Source organism: Bolinopsis microptera, chromosome 12 (genome assembly GCF_026151205.1).
Source record: "Bolinopsis microptera isolate Bmic1 chromosome 12, MBARI_Bmic_1.0, whole genome shotgun sequence".
NCBI lineage: Eukaryota > Metazoa > Ctenophora > Tentaculata > Lobata > Bolinopsidae > Bolinopsis > Bolinopsis microptera.
In genome coordinates this window covers 14,226,902-14,247,131 of record NC_087083.1, presented here as the reverse complement: position 1 = coordinate 14,247,131, position 20,230 = coordinate 14,226,902, and positions in this window count along the sequence as shown.

Genomic DNA, 20,230 nt, shown 5'->3' with positions numbered 1-20,230 from the left:
AACTGTAGCTAATGATGATTCGACAGAATGTGGTAAGTTGATAAACCCAAGATGAGATTGTTATCTCCAATATTCTTATCTTATTTATTTCTTATCAATGCTCTTTCAATAAAGATATCATATTAAATTTTTTCCCAAACCCCAAAGAATCCAAAGGGGAACATACAAAAAGAAAAAAACATTTTTCCGGGTTATATTTTGAGAAACCTGTCATACTGCGGGGCATCTTTTTTAACGTTTTAAATGCGGAAACTGTAGCAAATTTAAAATTCGACAAAATTGGGTAAGTTGAAAAACCCCCACGATAAATCTTATCCCCAAAATTCTTTCTTTTTTATTTCTATAAATTTTCCTTTCAAAAGAGATTTTAATCAAATTCGTTTAAAAAACCACTCCACAGATGAATTTGCAGGGGGAAAACAGAAAAAACCCAATTCTTCCGGTATAGTTGTGATGAAACTCTGCAGTACTGCGGGAATCATCCTTGCGCTCTTGTAATGCGGGAAAATTACAAAAGATGTTTCCAAACAGAATGTAAAAGTTGATAGCCCCCTCCCCACGCTGAATTCTTACCCCCAATATTGTACTTTTTATTTCTTTTTCAATTCTCTTTCAATTAAGAAATTTTAATTCATGATTTGTACCACTCCGAATAAAATGCGCACGGGAAATCCCGAAAAAGCAGCCCAGGTCTTCCTTTTTAAATTTGTGAAAGAACTTTTCATACTGCAACATCTTTTTGTACTGTTTAAAAAAGCAAACTGAAAGCTAAGGGATATTCGACAGAATGGGGAAATTTGATAAACCCACAAAATTTCCTTAATCTTTTAATTTTCCCTTATCTATCCCCCTATCCCAAACAGGGCCCTAAACAAATCCCATCCCCAAATAAACGAAAAAAATTCACACTTGCACACAAAAAGGGAATACTATAAAAACAAATAACCAAATTTCTACTGTACAACCTATCCCACACAAATTTGGGCGGGATTACCCGGGCCGGCCGGATGAAGTATTATTTTCAAAAATCCCCCCCCACATTTTTTCAAAAGAATCCCAACACTTTATCAGTGTATATTTTTAAAAATAATCTCCCTTAATTAACGATTTTTTAAAGCAAAAAAGGCCACCTGACTATTTTTTTTCCACCGCCCCATTAGGGACGGGTTTACAGAACTAGGGCCTCCCTTTCCCGGCCCATTTTTAAATTTTCACAAAATTTCCCGGGTGATCTAAATAAATTTTGGAACAAAATGGGGAATTTTTTTCCAAAAACCCCCAAAAGGGGGGGGGGGGGGGGGGGGGGGGGGGGGGGGTGGTACGGGTTCACTACTTTTTTTTAAATTTTTTAACCCCCCCTTTTAAACCCCAAATTATCTTTAAAAATCTTTCCTTTTTATTTTCCAATCATCTTCACAAAGAAACTTTTCCAAAAAGGGTATTAAAAACAACCCCAATGCTTAAACGAAAGGGTATATAAAGAAAAAATAACAAAAATTTTCAGGTTGTGCACTGGGGGGTTCAATTTTTTTGCGGGGGTCCCTGCAGAAAAGGGAAACGTTTCCAGAAAACTGCCAACCCAATACTCTGACCCCTTTTACGGGGGTAAACATGCTTTTAAAAAGGGGCCCGGAAATACAAAAAAGGGAAACCCCTAAAAGGAGAAGAAAATCAGGGAGCCCAGAGATAAATCTGTCACAAAAAATTTAAACCAATATGCAAACACTTTTTGGCATCAAAACCCTTTTGGGAAAATTCTCCTCAAAAAAAAACCAGCCCCAGTTCTGCCAAATCGTTAAGTAAACAAATCAAAAAAGAGGAGTAAACCCAAATTCCCTTTCTAAAAAACGAAAAATCAAAAAGGTCCATAGAATCTTTAAAGCTTTCCGAAAGAAGAGGGAAAAACATCACGACTTTTCTATTCTACAGAATCAAATCCTTCCAAAAATTTTAAAAAAAAAGAGGGGGAATTTGAGTGCTCAGAAGCCAAAAACCCAAAAATCAAATCTTCCCAATTAAAGCTGAATTTGGGGACCCCAGGGTAAAGGGGCTAACGGGGGCGGGTAAATTTGGCAAAAAAAATTTCCAAAACAAAAGGAACTTCTACCAAACCCAAAATTGAACGAAGCTACAAAATAGGTTTTTTCCTATTGTATCGGTCAACTTCATCACTCAAACCAGAAACAAATCATATAAAAAAAACTTTTTTTTTGATTTTCCCCAACAAAAAAATCCCAACTTTCCATACAAAACAAAAGAAAAGGTTTTTATTATTTGAACACAACAACAAATGATTTTTTTAAAAAGGGCTGAAAAAACCATTTTTCAATGATGAGGGAACTTTCCCCTTTTACCGCAATCACACAACAATTTTGCTGCCTGCCACCCAAAAAAGAAAGGGGATAAAGGAAAAAGGGAACCCGGTTAGCTATATCATTTTGTGATAAATTTAAGTTTTCCTCTTTTACTTTTTCCCTTTAACGCCCCTTTCAAAAAGCCAAAAAAAAGGGAAATACATTAAACCAACTAAACCTAAACGTTACTCTGTTCCCTTTGGCCCTACGTTTTCTTCACAAAAGTTTGGGGTTCCCCACCAAAAAATTTTTTGCAATTCGGGAAATCCTCTCTTTTTCTCTAAATGCAGGGGAACGGGGATTGCATTTTCCCAAATTTTTACTTCTTTCTCTCGGCATTCTTTTGGGGGGCTCACGCAGGACATTTTCAACAAGACGCAAGAGCTCAAAAAAAAACCAAAACAAAAAACCGGAAAATACAACTTTTACAAGGGGCCCTGAAATTTCAGTTGATTTTCCCCGTTTAATCTTTCCCAGGGGCATCATTGTTTTTCCTCTTTGTTTGCAAATCGGGAAAAAATTATAAAAACCTTACTTTGGGGGCACGAAAATAAAGGGAAAAAAATTGTTTTTTAAGATCCAGGGAATTTCCCAAAACCCCCTTCCCCCCATCTTATCTTATTTTTTTCCAAATTTCCATTTTTTTGGGGAGGGTATGAAATTATTGGGTTTTCTAAAACCGGGGAGCGGCGACTTAATTTGGGTTAAAACACAAAAGCCAGATGGTAGTGTCATTTTCATTTGGAAAAAACCTTTGGGATTGTTGCAGGCCTAGCAGTTGGGTCTGCAACTAATTTCATGCAGTTTTTTTTAAAATTTACTAGCGGGCCCTTCAACCCTTTTCTTTTCACCTTTAAAATACCCAAACCAAAAAGCAAAAAAAAAAACTCTACAAAGATAAAAAATTTTTCCCTAAAAAAACTTCCAACGCGAACACCCACAAAATTTTGTTGCAAAAAACCTTATTCAACATCTCCATCACACAAACGGCTGGTAGCAAAATGAACGAAAAAGAGGAACAAATCTTCAAAATATACGGGGAACCCCTAAAAAAATTTTGAAAGGGGGAAAAATTTTTTGTGAAAAGAACAAATAAAAATCAGAGATTTAAAGCCCCCCCCCCTCCCCCAAAAATACCAGAGATTTAAAGTCCCCCCCCCTTTTGGGATAAACGCTTTAAAAAAACAACAAATAAGGGGGTTAAATTTTGGGGTTTGGGGAAATAAAAGGGATATTTCTTCTTTTTAAATGGCAAAAGAAGATTATTTATTTATACCCTTGATGAAAACTTTTACTCACTTTTTTTAAATAACCAAACATTGGAAGTTATATTAGGGAAATTTTTTAATAATTTTTTCTAATTTCTATTGTTTTGATTCGTTAAAAAACCGCAAAAAAAAAAAGTTTCCTATTTTTAAAAAAACCCTCAACAATTTTTCGGGTTTCAACTTTTCCCCTAACTTTTTTAAAATTTTCCCAAAAACCCCAAAATAAAAACTGTTTTAAAAATGACATTTACAAAAACCTAAAAACCCTTAATTTTTTTAAAATTCAGTGACTGGAAATTAAATTTCCGGATAAAGTTTCCCTTTATCTTTCCTCGACGGGGCATCCCCCCCGGGGTTTTCATTTCCCCGCAATTAAATCGCGGGGCTTGTGCCCCAATTAATACGGGTCGAAAATTTTTTCGCACAAAACATTCGCGCGTTCCTTTCCCCAAAAGGGAAATTTTTAAAAATAATTGCAATTTTAGTAAAAATGCTTTTGTGGGGGCTTTTTACCGGGGTTTAAGCGGGAACTATGCAGCGATCGATTCCAGAGATACTTTTTTGGCAATTTTAAATTACTTAACTACAGTAATCACGGGCCCCCCTTTAAAATAATAAAACTGCCCCCTTTTACTGAAAAATCATATGTTTTTAGCTTTTACGGGTTTAAAGGGGTTCGGGAAAACCATCCTTTAATTTTTAAACAAAACAAATTTTTCCCAAATTAACTCCCTTACTATTTACTTTCCCTTTGTATAAACCCTAGGCCTTTCCCTCTGGAAAAGGGTTTTTTAACGGACAGTCTTCTCCCAAGTCCGAACAGTAAAAAAAATTTACCCGAATTCAATAAAAATCTCCAAACCTTTTAAATCTATTCTCAAACCCCCTTTCGCTTTAAGGGGTAAAAATAATCAGTTTGGGTTCCAGACTGATTCTGGGATTACCACTTGGGTTTCCTTGGGTTGAAAATGGGGGTTGCAACTTTAGAAAACTCTGAAAACTCTCCTTTGCATAATACGAGCTCTCACCTTGGGGATCATGTTTTTTTGGCCTTTTTGCATCCTTTTTGTTCATCCCCCAAAAAATAGGGTCCCCCCTGACAAAAATGGACAATAAGGGACAAAAATTAACTTTGTTTTGGGATTATCTCCACAATTTGAAAAAAAAACCCCCTTTTATAAAAAAACCCAAACCCAAATAATATTAAACCAGGGCCTATATTCATAGCGAAAAACAAATTTTAAATTAAATGACGAATATTAAACAGCGGCTACAAGAGCACCAAATAATTTTAGTAATTCTAATCTCAACATACCAAGTGAGAAATAAGTTCCATCGCATACAGGAGCAGGTTCGTCAAACCTACCAAATGCTATACCTCACTACATCTATCTATTAGCTGTGGGGATTTTAATTAATAGTACAGGTCTTATAATAGCAACAAAGATAATTGACTGGAAAAGTACGGGGCATCAAATCATGATTTACATTAACATTTGAATAATATTTAACTTGAATATTCTAATATTATATTATGTGACATCTGGTATGTACGGTAAAACCCCGATTTACCGCGGTGTTTGTGAGAAAGAGAAGAGCCGCAGTATATCGGGTGTTTGCGGTAAATCGAAGTTTTGGTTGTTTACATTATGTATGTTAAGTGTTAACTGTTAAGTCGTATTTGGGGGAAGAAAATGGCCGCGGTAAATGGGGGCTTGCGCTAAATCGGGGTTTCAATGTATGTACCCTGATATCGGCTCCGTGAGTTGGGTATCCGTTATATTCCAACATCTCTCTCAAATACTTGTTGTTTACTTCTTTTAGTGCTTGTCTGATTTCCATGAGATAGCCACTCTGGGCCTGAGTTAGGTTATTGTATTACAAAACAAGTTTAGTTTGCACTTACATCTTTACATAATTCATTCTGTTTAAAGTATTAGCACGTGACAGTCAAGGATAGCAAGGGCAGGTGGGCTTTTCGAATAGCAATCTTCTTTTGATTCTATGAATTAGCATTTATATTTTATAGTAAAAATGCTTTCTGTTGGGTTGATAAACAAGGAGAGTTGTAGAGAAACTGTTTAGATCGACTCACCTGCAGTTTCTTTTCTAAAGCAGATTGAGGAGGAGGTATATTCTCATTATTGTCACTTTTCCTGCTCCTCTCCTTTTTCTTCCCTCCTTTACCTGCATTATTGTACATATTGAAATAAGTTAAAGTAGTAGATCATGTCAATAGGGAGATATCGTTTATCTTGACACTCGGTGATTTATTTTTATCAAATAGATATAATACTTGAGTTAGCGTTAGCCCAAACATAATTATTTTAGGAAAACACGTCGAGCCGAGTAGATTAGTAAAATAATAATTACCTAGGAGGAGAACTAATTGTGCCTGGTCTTCCTTCTTTAATAGTTCATACCCCTGCAATCATACGTTCACTTTTAATAGTTTTGCATACGAAATCTTTGTCCTAGACGGCCCCAACGTTAATGTGGCTCTTGCTATGTGTTGGTTCAGCCGAATTAATTATTATATAGATCAAGTTTATTTTCTCGTTAGTTTGTCATCCGGCCAAACATTAAGCAACTTATATTGCAGTACCATTTATCATGTTAGTATATCAGAAATATGTCATTGTAACTTTGCAAGGCTGAAATGTAACGCTTGATTTATATATATATAATGATTAATTGAATTTTCAAATAAAAAAAAACAATAATTGTTAATCGTATGTACATTAAAATCCTGATCTACCTCACAATTTGGGAAAAGGAAAATTGTCAGTAAACCGGGGTTTTAATTTTTAGTTGAAACCGGATAACACAGAACCTATATTTGAAACAATAATGCATGGTAACTGTTGAAAAGCACTCAATTAATGGCATAAGGAATAGATGCGCTAACTAAGGAGCCTAGCTTTCTTTACACCGTTTGTAAGTCGTACTGTGAAAGATCACGTGATATCAACTCGTCTAAAGTAGTAGATATTTACAAACACTTGGGGGAAAGGGAAGCAATGAATTGGGGTTTTACTGTGGCAATAAGACCAACTTGTAACTGATAGCGAGCATTCATTTATTTAAATCAGCGAACTGTAATAAACTTAGGAGACTAAATAAATCCAGTGAATTAGCGAATAATGTAAGTATTAATAGAGAACAGATGAGTTATTATTAAAAATAACTTTAGTTATTTTATTTATCTTACATCAATGATGTCAGCAGTAATGTTGTGATCAATGTCAAGTTGTTTCTTCCTCTCAGAGAAGCAAGTAGGATGGTGCCACACTTGCTTCCTGCCACCTACTGCCCACTTTAACTCCTTGCCTTCAGCTGCTACCCAACAACCTGAACATATAATATCTTGTGAGATCTCTGCAACTACAACAGGATAAAGACAACACTTCACCTATTCTAACAGTATCTTTACCTATTCCAACAGTATCTTTACCTATTCTAACAGTATCTTTACCTAATCTAACAGTATATTTACCTATTCCAACAGTATCTTTACCTATACTAACAGTATCTTTACCTAATCTAACAGTATCTTTACCTATTCTAACAGTATCTTTACCTATTCTAACAGTATCTTTACCTAATCTAACAGTATCTTTACCTATTCTAACAGTATCTTTACCTATTCCAACAGTATCTTTACCTATTCTAACAGTATCTTTACCTAATCTAACAGTATATTTACCTATTCCAACAGTATCTTTACCTATACTAACAGTATCTTTACCTATTCTAACAGTATCTTTACCTATTCTAACAGTATCTTTACCTATTCTAACAGTATCTTTACCTATTCTAACAGTATCTTTACCTAATCTAACAGTATCTTTACCTATTCTAACAGTATCTTTACCTATTCTAACAGTATCTTTACCTATTCCAACAGTATCTTTACCTAATCTAACATTATCTTTACCTATTCTAACAGTTTCTTTACCTATTCTAACAGTATCTTAACCTATTCTAAAAGTATCTTTACTTATTCTAACAGTATCTTTACCTAATCTAACAGTATCTTTACTTATTCTAACAGTATCTTTACCTATTCTAACAGTATCTTTACCTATTCTAACAGTATCTTTACCTATTCTAACAGTATCTTTACTTATTCTAACAGTATCTTTACCTAATCTAACAGTATCTTTACCTAATCTAACAGTATCTTTACCTATTCCAACAGTATATTTATTTATTCTAAAAGTATCTTTACCTATTCTAACAGTTTCTTTACCTAATCTAACAGTATCTTTACCTATTCTAAAAGTATCTTTACCTATTCTAAAAGTATCTTTACCTATTCTAACAGTTTCTTTACCTATTCTAACAGTATCTTTACCTATTTTAAAAGTATCTTTACCTATTCTAAAAGTATCTTTACCTATTCTAACAGTTTCTTTACCTATTCTAACAGTTTCTTTACCTATTCTAACAGTATCTTTACCTATTCTAACAGTATCTTTACCTATTCTAACAGTATCTTTACCTAATCTAACAGTATATTTACCATTCTAACAGTATCTTTACCTATTCTAACAGTATCTTTACCTATTCTAACAGTATCTTTACTTATTCTAACAGTATCTTTACCTATTCTAACAGTATATTTGCCTATTCTAACAGTATCTTTACCTATTCTAACAGTATCTTTACTTATTCTAACAGTTTCTTTACCTATTCTAACAGTATCTTTACCTAATCTAACAGTATCTTTACCTATTCTAACAGTATCTTTACCTATTCTAACATTATCTTTACCTATTCTAACAGTATCTTTACCTATTCTAACAGTATCTTTACCTATTCTAACAGTATCTTTACCTATTCTAAAAGTATCTTTACCTATTCTAACAGTATCTTTACCTATTCTAACAGTATCTTTACTTATTCTAACAGTATCTTTACCTATTCTAACAGTATCTTTACTTATTCTAAAAGTATCTTTACCTATTCTAACAGTTTTTTACCTATTCTAACAGTATCTTTACCTATTCTAACAGTATCTTTACCTATTCTAACAGTATCTTTACCTATTCTAACAGTATCTTTACCTATTCTAACAGTATCTTTACCTATTCTAACAGTATCTTTACCTATTCTAACAGTATCTATACCTATTCTAACAGTATCTTTACCTATTCTAACAGTATCTTTACCTATTCTAACAGTGTCTTTATCGATAGAGACGAAACACCCGTTACATGTGGATCTGTTTGATTTAGCGTACTCTGCTGCAACATCCACTGAAACCTCCTTTCCTGGAATATAATGTAAATAAAGCGAGGCTTAAGTGCAAACATTTCTTAACTTAGATGTATAATAACATATGTTAATTTATATTTACTCAGTAACACATTTTAATATGTGATTATATATCAACTGATTTTCAGCACTTATATTTGATACTTATTTTCAATATCTCTTTTGACTTAAATTTTTCCAACAAGCAGGAACAATTCAAACAGCGAGAATTTATTAGCTAATAAGTGTGACTTTTGGCCGATTGCTACCAAGACATTTATAGTTGAATTTCAAGCACTATCAAGCAATATCTTGTCCATAAATAAACACAGTCACACCTTGAAAGACTTTATTTTTCTTCGTATGTTCAACATAATAATATGATATTTTCGTTCAAAAAAACTAAAACTGCTGAATATTTCACTCCATCCTTTTGCACACTAGTTGGAAAAAAGTAAAATCGGCAAAACAATGTTTTTATAATAACACATGTTAATTTAAAGATTGATTCAGTAAAAAATAAACGGTTCAACAAAATGAACTGAAGTCACCTTTTCCAGTGCTAGCAACGCCACCACCTCCGATTTTCTCCTTTATTTTTGCTTGGTCCTCATAACGCAGTGTTCCAAAGCCCTTAATGTCGCCAGTCGACTTGACACTGTTCTTCCTGTAACACGGGATAAACATTAAGATATAAGAGCAAACAACAGAGTCCACCCTTAGTTTGATGTTTAGATAAATTTACAGCGTGATGCAAAACGAATGTTATAATTTTAGATGGCTACTATATAATTTCTGAGTGAAATAAAAATAAATCACTCCATCACTGCATATTATTTAGGTGATCAAAATATATTATATATCCCCTTCCTCTCAGCATACAGTTTACAATATCCCCTCTCAGCATACAGTAGACATTGCAATTTTAAGCCGCAGATAAATGGCACACCATTTGAGAATTATTTTTGTGTATACTGCAACTGTATGGATTCATTTTATACAAGTGCAATACCTGAAAAAGCAATTGAAATGATTCCAGAGAGCCATCTTTCCATCGAAGTGAGGAGATTGCACCAGTCTTGCAACACGGATATGATCTTTAGGAATGTGACTTCCGCATGTTTTACAGGCGGACCTATTAGACTTTGCATACTCAGCTGAGTATGGTAAATCCTCAGACATACCTTGGTAGTGATTGAATTAAGAAATGATTACTAATCAAACCATAAGAAAAAAAAATTCTGTTCAAAAAAATTAATAAAGCACAAAGAATCCAATTCTTGAAAATAAATCATTTGACCATATCAGTGATATGTTTCATGACAGAAAATTCCATCTTAAAGAAAACATGTACCTCTATAACAGTATAAAGAATCAATAAGTATAACAAATCAATAAGTCTTGGTAACAAATATTAGATATTCTCCAAAAGTAAATAGTGAGGAATAAATGCAGCATCTATTGAGTTAATTGATCCAAATACAAGCATCTATAATCTATATTCTTTAGTATATTTACATATTTCTTGCAACATTAAAAAAAAAATATGAGCAATAACTGACTGAAATCAGTAGTAGTTAATAAATCAATAGTAGTCAATAAAATCACTTTTACACAAAAGCTGTATGAAAGATACATTTTTGATCTTCATGAGTTGCTATCATCACTCATTTGAGGAATACATCATTTAATCAAATAATAAAAATGACAAATATAAGATACAATAACAAATATAAGATAAAACATTTAATACTCAGCAGTGTATAATCTTAACATTATCTATTTGAGTGGCTAGAGATACTGAGGTGGGATCACATGAACCTCTCTAATAACTTCTAGGCCACCCTGTATGTTGATTGTCAAAGATTTCGTTAACAACGAGGTAATGATCCTGAAAATATTACCCTCTTAGTTGTGCAATAGCTGGGCACTGTCCTAAAAAATCCAAGATGGTCTTATCGTCACACACAAGACATAGGCACTGGTGCTAGATTTGCAGATGGTGTGAAATTTTTAGTTTAGCCCAATGTCCAGTGATAAGTTACAGTGTAGTTCTGTATTTCTGTCTGTTATTACTGAGCGTAGTGTTTTTTAAAATGATGGTGGCATGTTTTTTAACCTGGTGTCATCTTGGTGGTCTAGGTTCATTTCATGTGTGGAATGCAATATCTAGAATTGTATATGCATGATAAATAATCTCCACAGTTCTTTTCTTCCAGAGAGAGTTAGACCACATTGGAACAAACTTCCTCCAGACGTCAAGAGCTCAGACACAGTTCTCAGTTTTTTCTAAGCTTCTGGACCCTGTTGATTGATTGCTTTTTAGCTCATATCTTTGAATCCCTGCCTCCATGAATGCAGGTGGCCTGCACCAGGAGGCTCCCAATACACACAATTAATTTTATGACTGCTTCGGAATGAATTGTGCTTTCCAGCATTGTATGCACTAGAGTTTAACTGGAATTTGAATTTTATATAGATTTACACTATGTGGTTGGGGCATTTTGCATAGTAAATATGGTTACTACTCCTATATATCATATTATTTGATTGGTATTCGATTTCTGATTATTTCCCTAGGAATATGATTATTATATCTCAATTTGGCTTTAGGTAGGGTGCCCCGCCAAAAGAACTGGATTCTTCCAGGAAGCATCCCATGCACAGAGCTTGGTCTACATATATATTAAATTATTAACCATTCATTCTGTATGTGCACGAAAATTTATTTCAATCAATTAACTTCGTTCGAGCTTTTTCTGATTCATCATTGATAGAGAGACCACATCTACATCTCCTAACACCCTTAACTAAACCAAAAATATTTACTGAGTGAGTGGCCAGGGCTTTAGCAAAAGAGGGATTAATAAGAACTATTGGCATGTATTTTGCTCCAAAACTGTTTCTGAATATTCCATGTTTGTGTAACATTGTTTCTCCTGCTTTTACTAGGATTCTATCAATCTCCTTGGAGGAATACATTTTTGAAGAACTCTTCTTATTCAATTTCTGAACAACTGTATCTAGCATAGTCCATAATGCACCAGTTTTAATTGAGCCAAAAGAATCTAGAAGTGTCTCTTCTTCAGCTGTGAGGGTTTCTTGGGAAGTATTCTGTCTAGACATAACACCACAATCCAAAACTAAGAATGATATTAACAGATTTTATTTTAAATTTTTCAAAACAACAACCAGTCAAATAAATCGAATCGTTGAATACAGGTTAACCTTATATATTTAATATAAGAGAAACGCCATTTCCGGACGTGAGGAGAGTTAGGACTCCTCCAACTACATAAAATTAATTGCTTCTGTAACATCTTCAATAAATTTAATAGATTTGTAGTGTTGTAATTAGTTTAAAACTGTATATGATAGAAGAGAATTAGTAATTTACTAATGCATAGTATGAAACCGAAGAATTCTTTAAAATAAATTCAAGCAATATACACATAATATCACAATGACACTATATAAAAATTTAATAAAATCTGAGTAAATTTCATAAAAACCCTTTAAGTAGCAAAAGTAGCCAATTCCCTAAATTTATATTGAAAGAATATGGGGCCATCATGAACTCATTCCATGCTACTGAATTTGGAAAGTACCTCACAGAATCCTTTCACCTTCGACATCCTCCTGAAAAGAAGTCCTAGTTATCACCTCCTATGAAGTCCTAGCAATCACCACCTAACAGACTCTTCAAACCTTCGAAATCCTATGATTAAGTCCTAATCCTCGCTTCACGTCCCCTTCTCATCTCCTTCATCGTTCCATCAACTTATGTAGTTTAACATATCTCCTTGGACTTGCTTTTATGCACACATCCAGATTTTCTATTAGCATTTAAATTATTATATTTGATTTTATTTCCACTTCGTGATATTGTAACGCGGTTAAATTTTAAGATTTTATTTTCATACTTTTATTCGGCTTTTGATTTATATATGAACTTATTTATGAATTGATGTATAGCCAAAACGAGTCCGTTAGTGTTCTCCTTGGTAATTTAAAGTTTAATTCCAGTTTAATTCCAGTTTAATATTGAAGTCTGCTAGTGCTATTGGCATCGCAGTGTTCACGGCCTGTTCTGCGCACAGGAAGAGCAAAGTGCAAAGAAACTGCCACAAACACAGAAATTTCCCTAAAAATTAATTTGCTTCTGAAATTTTGGCTCTAGTAATTAATAAATGTGACATGTAATTTTAAGATAACGATTGACTAGGTCCTGCGCGCGGCGCTTACAGCCGCACCTAATGCATGATTTATCAACAACAAACAATATGTGGCTTTGTGCGCGGCGGGCTGTATATATGGTTGAAATTGCAAACCGAAATTTGAATTTATCTACAGATATATAAACATAATATGTAATGATTATTTTGTTGACCATTGTTAATGATTTGGCCCGGCGCGCGCTACTTCGTAGCACTTGCCATCGGGCCATTTTGAGAAAAAAAGCGGCGCGCGCTACTTCATACTTCGAAGAAATTTAAACGAGTAACATTCGTCAAATTGTTTTGTGGTAAATAAAAATTTTGTTTTTCTTAAAATTTTGTTTTTCTTATTTTTACTGCATTATAAAACTAAATTGATTGACGATGTCAATCCTTCGCATTTCGCCGCGACCCAGTAGTGCATCGTGCTACAATGTTAATGTGGCTTTTGCTATGTGTTGGTTCAGCCGAATTAATTATTATGTAATCAAGTTTATTTTTTTCTTTTAGTTAGTTGTCATCCGGCCAAACATTAAGCAACTTATATTGCAGCACCATTTTTCAATTAGAATATTAAAATATGTCATTGTAATTTTGCATGGCTGAAATGTAACGCTTGATTTGTATATATAATAATTAATTGAATTTTCAAATTAAAAAAAAAACAAGAAACTAAGTAATTAAATATGTTTTACATCAATTTGAGTTAGCATAGGATATCATGATATTATATTATATATATATATATATGTTGACGGATGTTACTGATTACTCGTCTAAATTTCTTCGAAGTAGCGCGCGCCGCTTTCTTCTCGAAATGTTATGGCAAGTGCTACGAAGTAGCGCGCGCCGGGCCAGATCATTAACAATGGTCAAGTATATATGGCGCGCTTTGTAATATATCTTCACATTTAATTTGACCCATGAAATTTTACTGGCTGGTCGGCCGTGTTATACTAAAGGTGGTTATTTTCAATAGCCACAGGGGGGCTGAAACCAGGTTTTCGATCAAATGCTGCCATTTGTAGTCAAACGTCGCCAACAGTTGCTCTCGTCCAATGAAATCGCTGCATTTTGCAAGTCAGTATGCTTAATTGAATTATAAATATTCATATGCGGAGCTTGGCTTACATAATGCAGCGATTTTATTGGACGAAAGCAACTTTTGGCGACGTTTGACTACACATGGCAGCGTTTGATCGAAAACTTGGTTTCAGCTCCCCCTGTGTATAGCATGATTGTCGTCGCGCGTAACATAAAGCTCGCTGCTTGCACGCGTTTTACAATCTCAATTCAGCCATGCACCATGAAGTCATAACAACCACATTAATTTGCCAAGTTATAAAGCTGCGACCTTTTATTCGGCCCAAAATCATGCTTTTCGAAATAACTCAAAATCTACAATATTATATTCTTAGTTTTCCTCCTGGGGCGGGAGGAAACGTTATTTTTATGAGGCGAGCATTTTGCAAAAAACCGAAAGTTAAGTTCTAATTTTTAAACTTTCGGAGTTGCAGGTCCCCAGCCAATAAGGTTTTCTGGGGATACGTATACAATATGTTTAATTTTGCACTATAACTAATTTGATGTTCGCCTACCAAAATTGAACGAAAAACAATTTTAAGGCACATTAACTGCAAAATTTATTTACGTTATTTTGCTTTTCACGGAAAAATAAGACAATAGAATTTTTAATTTGTTATTCTCTTCCAACCATATTTTAAATAATTTGTATTAGTGCATACATTGATTGTGAAATGTGAATATATTTGATATTATTGATTATATTATTATTTATATTGCAAAAGATTTGAAGTACTCAATTCGTGAAGTTTAAAAGTTAAGTTGCATGTTGAAATGCGCGCATTTCCCAGAAACCCTGACCAGATGGGGCTTAACTTTGAAAGTAAAAGAGTTGGAGACTTTCGGTTTTTTGTAACATGTTCCTCTTTTAAAAGTAACGTTACCTCCCCAGGAGGAAAATTCAAGACAACGTAATTGTTGAGTTGTCTCAAAATCTCCAGAAAAGTCCCATTTCGGGGCGATCAAAAGTTTGCATCTTTAACTTTGCGGATTCCTGTACTCCGGTTGGCTAAATTGTGTCACGTGGTAGCTGCTTGAACATTGGAATGCGCCACGCGTGCAAATCATGCTTGTTGTCGCGCGCGAGGTCGAGCTGTCTGTTTAAATTAAACCAACTCTAGTACCACCACCAGCCGGTAACTTTTCCTGGGTTTGGGGGATCGGAGTGCAATTCAAGCGCAAGATGTACTTTTGGTAGAAGTATATTTAACCTGCTCCTTCATCCTTTTGATATTCAATATTCCCATCAGAATCTCATCCGCGCATTGTCACGTGTTTTGATGACGCGTATCACGTGACACAGTAGCAGTTAGCAGCAGTGAGCATGCAGTAGTTAGCAGCAGTGAGCAGCAGTGAGCAGCAGTGAGCAGCAGTTAGCAGCAGTGAGCAGCAGTTAGCAGCAGTTTCTTTGCACTTTGGCCCTCCTGTGTTCATAATTAAGAGGAAGCCGGCAACTTAAAAAATATTACAGGACACTAAACAAGTTATAATGTAATTTTCTATTTTGGTACTTTATCAGTCCCTACCGCAGGCGGCAGGATTTCAAACAAATTCTCTTGTCAGGCTTACACAATTAAATACAAATCATTGATTTACTATAGCAAAATACAAAAAACAATGAAAAATCAATTGTTAAAGACTTAACGTTTTGCTTTAAAATTAGATTACGCTTGTTATTTGATTGATAGCATTTGCTTTTGAGAGTTTGTGGAATCCAATTAAACTCTGAAGGTGAATGTTCTATAGATTACAAAATCAGTGAAATGAAGCGGTTACTGAAATAGGAAACTTGACATGCCCGATACTTGTGATGCAGGCCATCTTCACTCACAAGTCTGCGTGGGGAAAATATTGAACGTTTTGGTGACATCACATTTTACAACAAAAGAGCGACCTGTGGTTCATGAAATAACCAGTTCAGGTGATCATCTATCAATACTGGCTAGTTGTTCTCATAATTACACTAATAAAACATTTGTTGAGGCAATTCAATCTGTTGTGATAAACGGAAGTGTTGCTGTTACTGTGGAATCAATATTGGAACCTCGTGTTAACGCGGACAGTAACAGAAACAAATTGTTTGTGTCTCGTTATACCACCGAGACGAACTCAGCCACAATTTATCCGCAAGAAAGTGTTCATTCCCTTCAGACGATATCAGATGTTTCCATTATAGCTGGCTCAAACAGAATAATTAAGGTAAAGAACATAAAAGATATCATCATTGTGTCTGAACCAGGTCCAGACAGAAAACCATTGAGCCCACCCAAAAAGCCAAAACGTGGTTTATTCAGGACTAAAGCTACTGAACCAGAAAGTGGAAGACCATATAATTGTATTGACGATGAAACTCCTGTTCAGCGTTCACGGAGTTTGACAGTCGTTAAACAACAGCCCAGGTTCCTTAAAAGTTCAAAGTCATTTCCATTGTACCCTACTGTTATTAAAGTTTCGTTGATCAATAAAACACATTTGGCTATCAAAAAATGTTCCTTGCCAGAATCCTTACCGACGTTTACGCGTAATAGTTAATACTTTAATTTAATTTCATCAAAATCTATCTCAATTACGTCTACTAAAGTTGAAAATTTGTCTCTATCTACCATTTTATTAAGCTCAAATAACTCTTTCAGAGTTTGTGAAGAGCAAGCAAGCGCCTCAAGTGGTACAAATTTCATATCCCGAACAGATTCAGAAATCCCGAAATACAAACTTTCAGCTGAAAGAAAACCGCCTAAAACATATCATAACTCAAAAAAACAGTTGAAACGAACCATTTCTCTAAAATCAACTACATCTCAATTTAAACCAACGTTAGCATTTTGGGCAAGCAACAGAAAACGTTATCATATCAAGGAGAGACAATCTGCTGTTTCAACCGAAACAAGAATTTCGCCGCGGTTACACCACGCACGATTAATTTTCCCTGCTTAAACCGTTAACATTTGCAACTAAACGAAAAGATAATTTTATCGATTAATAAAAATTAGATATTGGATTATTTTGTTGTTAAAAAGTTGCAATATTTTCATCGTAATTTGTCATTGCGCGCGTGCAGGATAATCGAATATTTAGTACGCCGCGCACAAACTTTGGGCTAATTTAATTTGAACGGCATCGTTTGACAATTGAAATTCGCGTTGGATACTGCAATTAACTAACACATGCCGAGCGTCGCGCGCAGCATAACAGACGCTTCCTATACTCATATAATTATAGGGGAGTGGTCTATATTGCGAAGGAGCAGACTTTTGTCGTCAACGTAGGACCGTCGGGCCACCTCATATATCCAAACCCGATTACTTATTCCCTACGATCTTTTTGCCTTCGGCAAGAGCAGGGAAAAAAATTTCTAAAATGAAAGAAATTGCATCTCCTCTATTATATTCTTCTTTGATGCGTCCTTCGAAGCTTGCTCAAGATTTTCCAAAAAATTCGCTCTCGTTACCTCGCAACCTTTCTCTAAAAGCAAAGCAATATTTCTCTCTAAGATCGAACAGTGTTTATTTTAGGCCCTCACTTAAGATTCCGGTGCAGATCAGCTTCAATAACAAAAATAACAGTCAGATGACAAGCACTTCTAAAAGTACGCAACCTGCTATACTTCCTGAATTAGATGTCGTGTACAAATTTTCAGAAAGAGTTAACAAAAATGTCAAATTTGACGTATACGATGAATTTGATCCAGAGACTTCTTTCGTGGATCTGTCTTGTATGCCTGAAAGAAATGCTTTGGTATTCACCAGAGATGATTCTAGATTCTTGGACCCAGCGCTTCGAGATGAACTAAAAGATTTGGAACTATTTCATGATTCAGGGGATGATTTTATGAAAGAGAAACCCATCAATCCCAAGGACTCATTAAGTTTAACATCCTATAATTTTGCAAACGTTGAAAGAGAAAATTTGTTTCAACATAGTTTGACACCCAATACTGATACCTCTGTAGATTCTGATGTAACAATTGTTGACAGCGGTTATCGAAAGAAGCAAAGTGACCTCCCTCAGTGCGTTAGAGCAGATAACTTCCCTAAACTGGACATTGTTTATGATAGGGGGGATTTAGAATTTGATAAGGATGATAAATGCTTAACGGAGTATGTTCTTCTATCACAGAGTCAAAATGTTCTTCTTCATGAGTGTGAAACACGAGAGAGACTTATTAAAGCTAATAAAGAAAGCAATTCAAACAAGGGTTGTAAATCAAAACCCTTGATTTCTCGCCAAACTTCTATTGTTTCACCGATACATACTTGTAAGGGCCAGCTGAAAAAGCAATCGAATGCAGTGGATGTATCAGTATCATCATCAAAAGATCTTATGACTATAGCTTATCGCAAAACAAAATTGATAGTTGGTTCTATAAAGATTCTTGAGTTGTCAAAAATTAATCAATCAAAAGAGAAGAAAAAAAATGCTGTAGGACTAGGAGAACAGAACGCACAGAGAGGCCTAGAACATACAAATGTTGACCCAAATGTGGAAATGATGAAAGAAGTCTCAACAGAAAGTTTTACAATTGAAAATATGGACATTAACGATTCAAAAATTAACAGCAAATCATCGGTAAGCAAATCATCGGTAAGCTCAACTTCTATTGGGGCTAAACTTGAACAAGTACCAATAATAAACAGTAAAACTTATAAATCTTCTCATCGATCAGCTGTGTCGTCATCTTCACGTGGATATGTAGCTGAACCTAAACTCCGGGAAATACCGATCAGTATAGCAGCTAGTGGGTCCTCTTGTAGGGTGCACAATCCATACTCCTTAAGCGATACTGTAGCTGAACCTCACCTTAAAGAAATATCTGTTATTATTAGCAGTAAAATAGAGGAATATTCTAACCGGATAAATTACTCGTCATCTTCAAGTTTAAATGAACTTTCAGAGAGACAGCACACTGTTACCAGTATAATTGAAGATGAATCTAATCTTTCATCACTCTCCTTGTCATCTTTAAGTTTACCTGTAAGTGATACTAAGGCTCAGCTTGAAGAAAAATCACTTGAAAAAATATTCGGAGAACAATCATTTGAAGACTTAGTACCTGAGGAACTATCTCTTAGAGACAAATCTCGTGCAGGAAGACCACAGAATCTAGACAATTTTGAAGAATTTACCTCAATCGGCAGCAAAAGTTCCTATAAACTCCGACCTAAAAAGGAGTCAGTGGCCCCATTCATCAATACCAAATTCTATTCAATTGTCGGAGAGCCAGAAAAATCAGTAAAATCAGAAACGACTGTATATCCAGAATCAGAAGTTGATAAGAAAACCAGCGAAATGTTTTACTGTCGGCCAGAAAATGAATTACGAGACTCGATGAAACCCGAAACAAAGTCAAATTTCCATCAAAAACCATATACTTCACCAAACGATCCGAATTCCTCAATAAACCAGCGAAACATTTTATTAAAAGGAGACTGGGCTGAAGAGCCAAAAAAAGAAGAGAGCAAAAACAAAAAGAAGAAAGTAAAAAAGAAGAAGAAAAAGAAAAGTATTCGGAGAGTGACAGTTATAAGATATGTTGATGAGTTTGGTAACCATATAACCAGTGAAACTAAAGAGTACACTGAGCGGCTGGCTCTAAACTTGCTAACAAAGGAACCTGCTATCTCAAACCTTACATTACCAATACACACAGAGACGAATGAACGAGAGGGACGGCATGTTAATGAGCTGGGAGAGAAAATTAAAGGAAAAATATTGGAACCAAACCACGATTTTCAGCCTTCCGATAAAAAATCAAAACACTTTGAAACTGTTGGCCCTTGTGACGGAGTATCGTTGAGTAAGTTGACGTGTTCAGGTGATAGGAAGTTAGCTGCTCAGAGTAGAAATGTTTTAAACAATTGTTTGGAAAGTTCAGAAAGTTTACACAATGTAGCCAGAAGTTCTAAAAGTAATAAATACTTTATGAGCGATCGAACAAGAATTGCATCATCCGATGCAGAGGCTTTTGTAGATTGGAAGAATAATTTCCAAAAAACTGAAGTGATGGAGTTTCCGAGATATTCTGGAACGTGGGATTCTGAGTGAAATTATA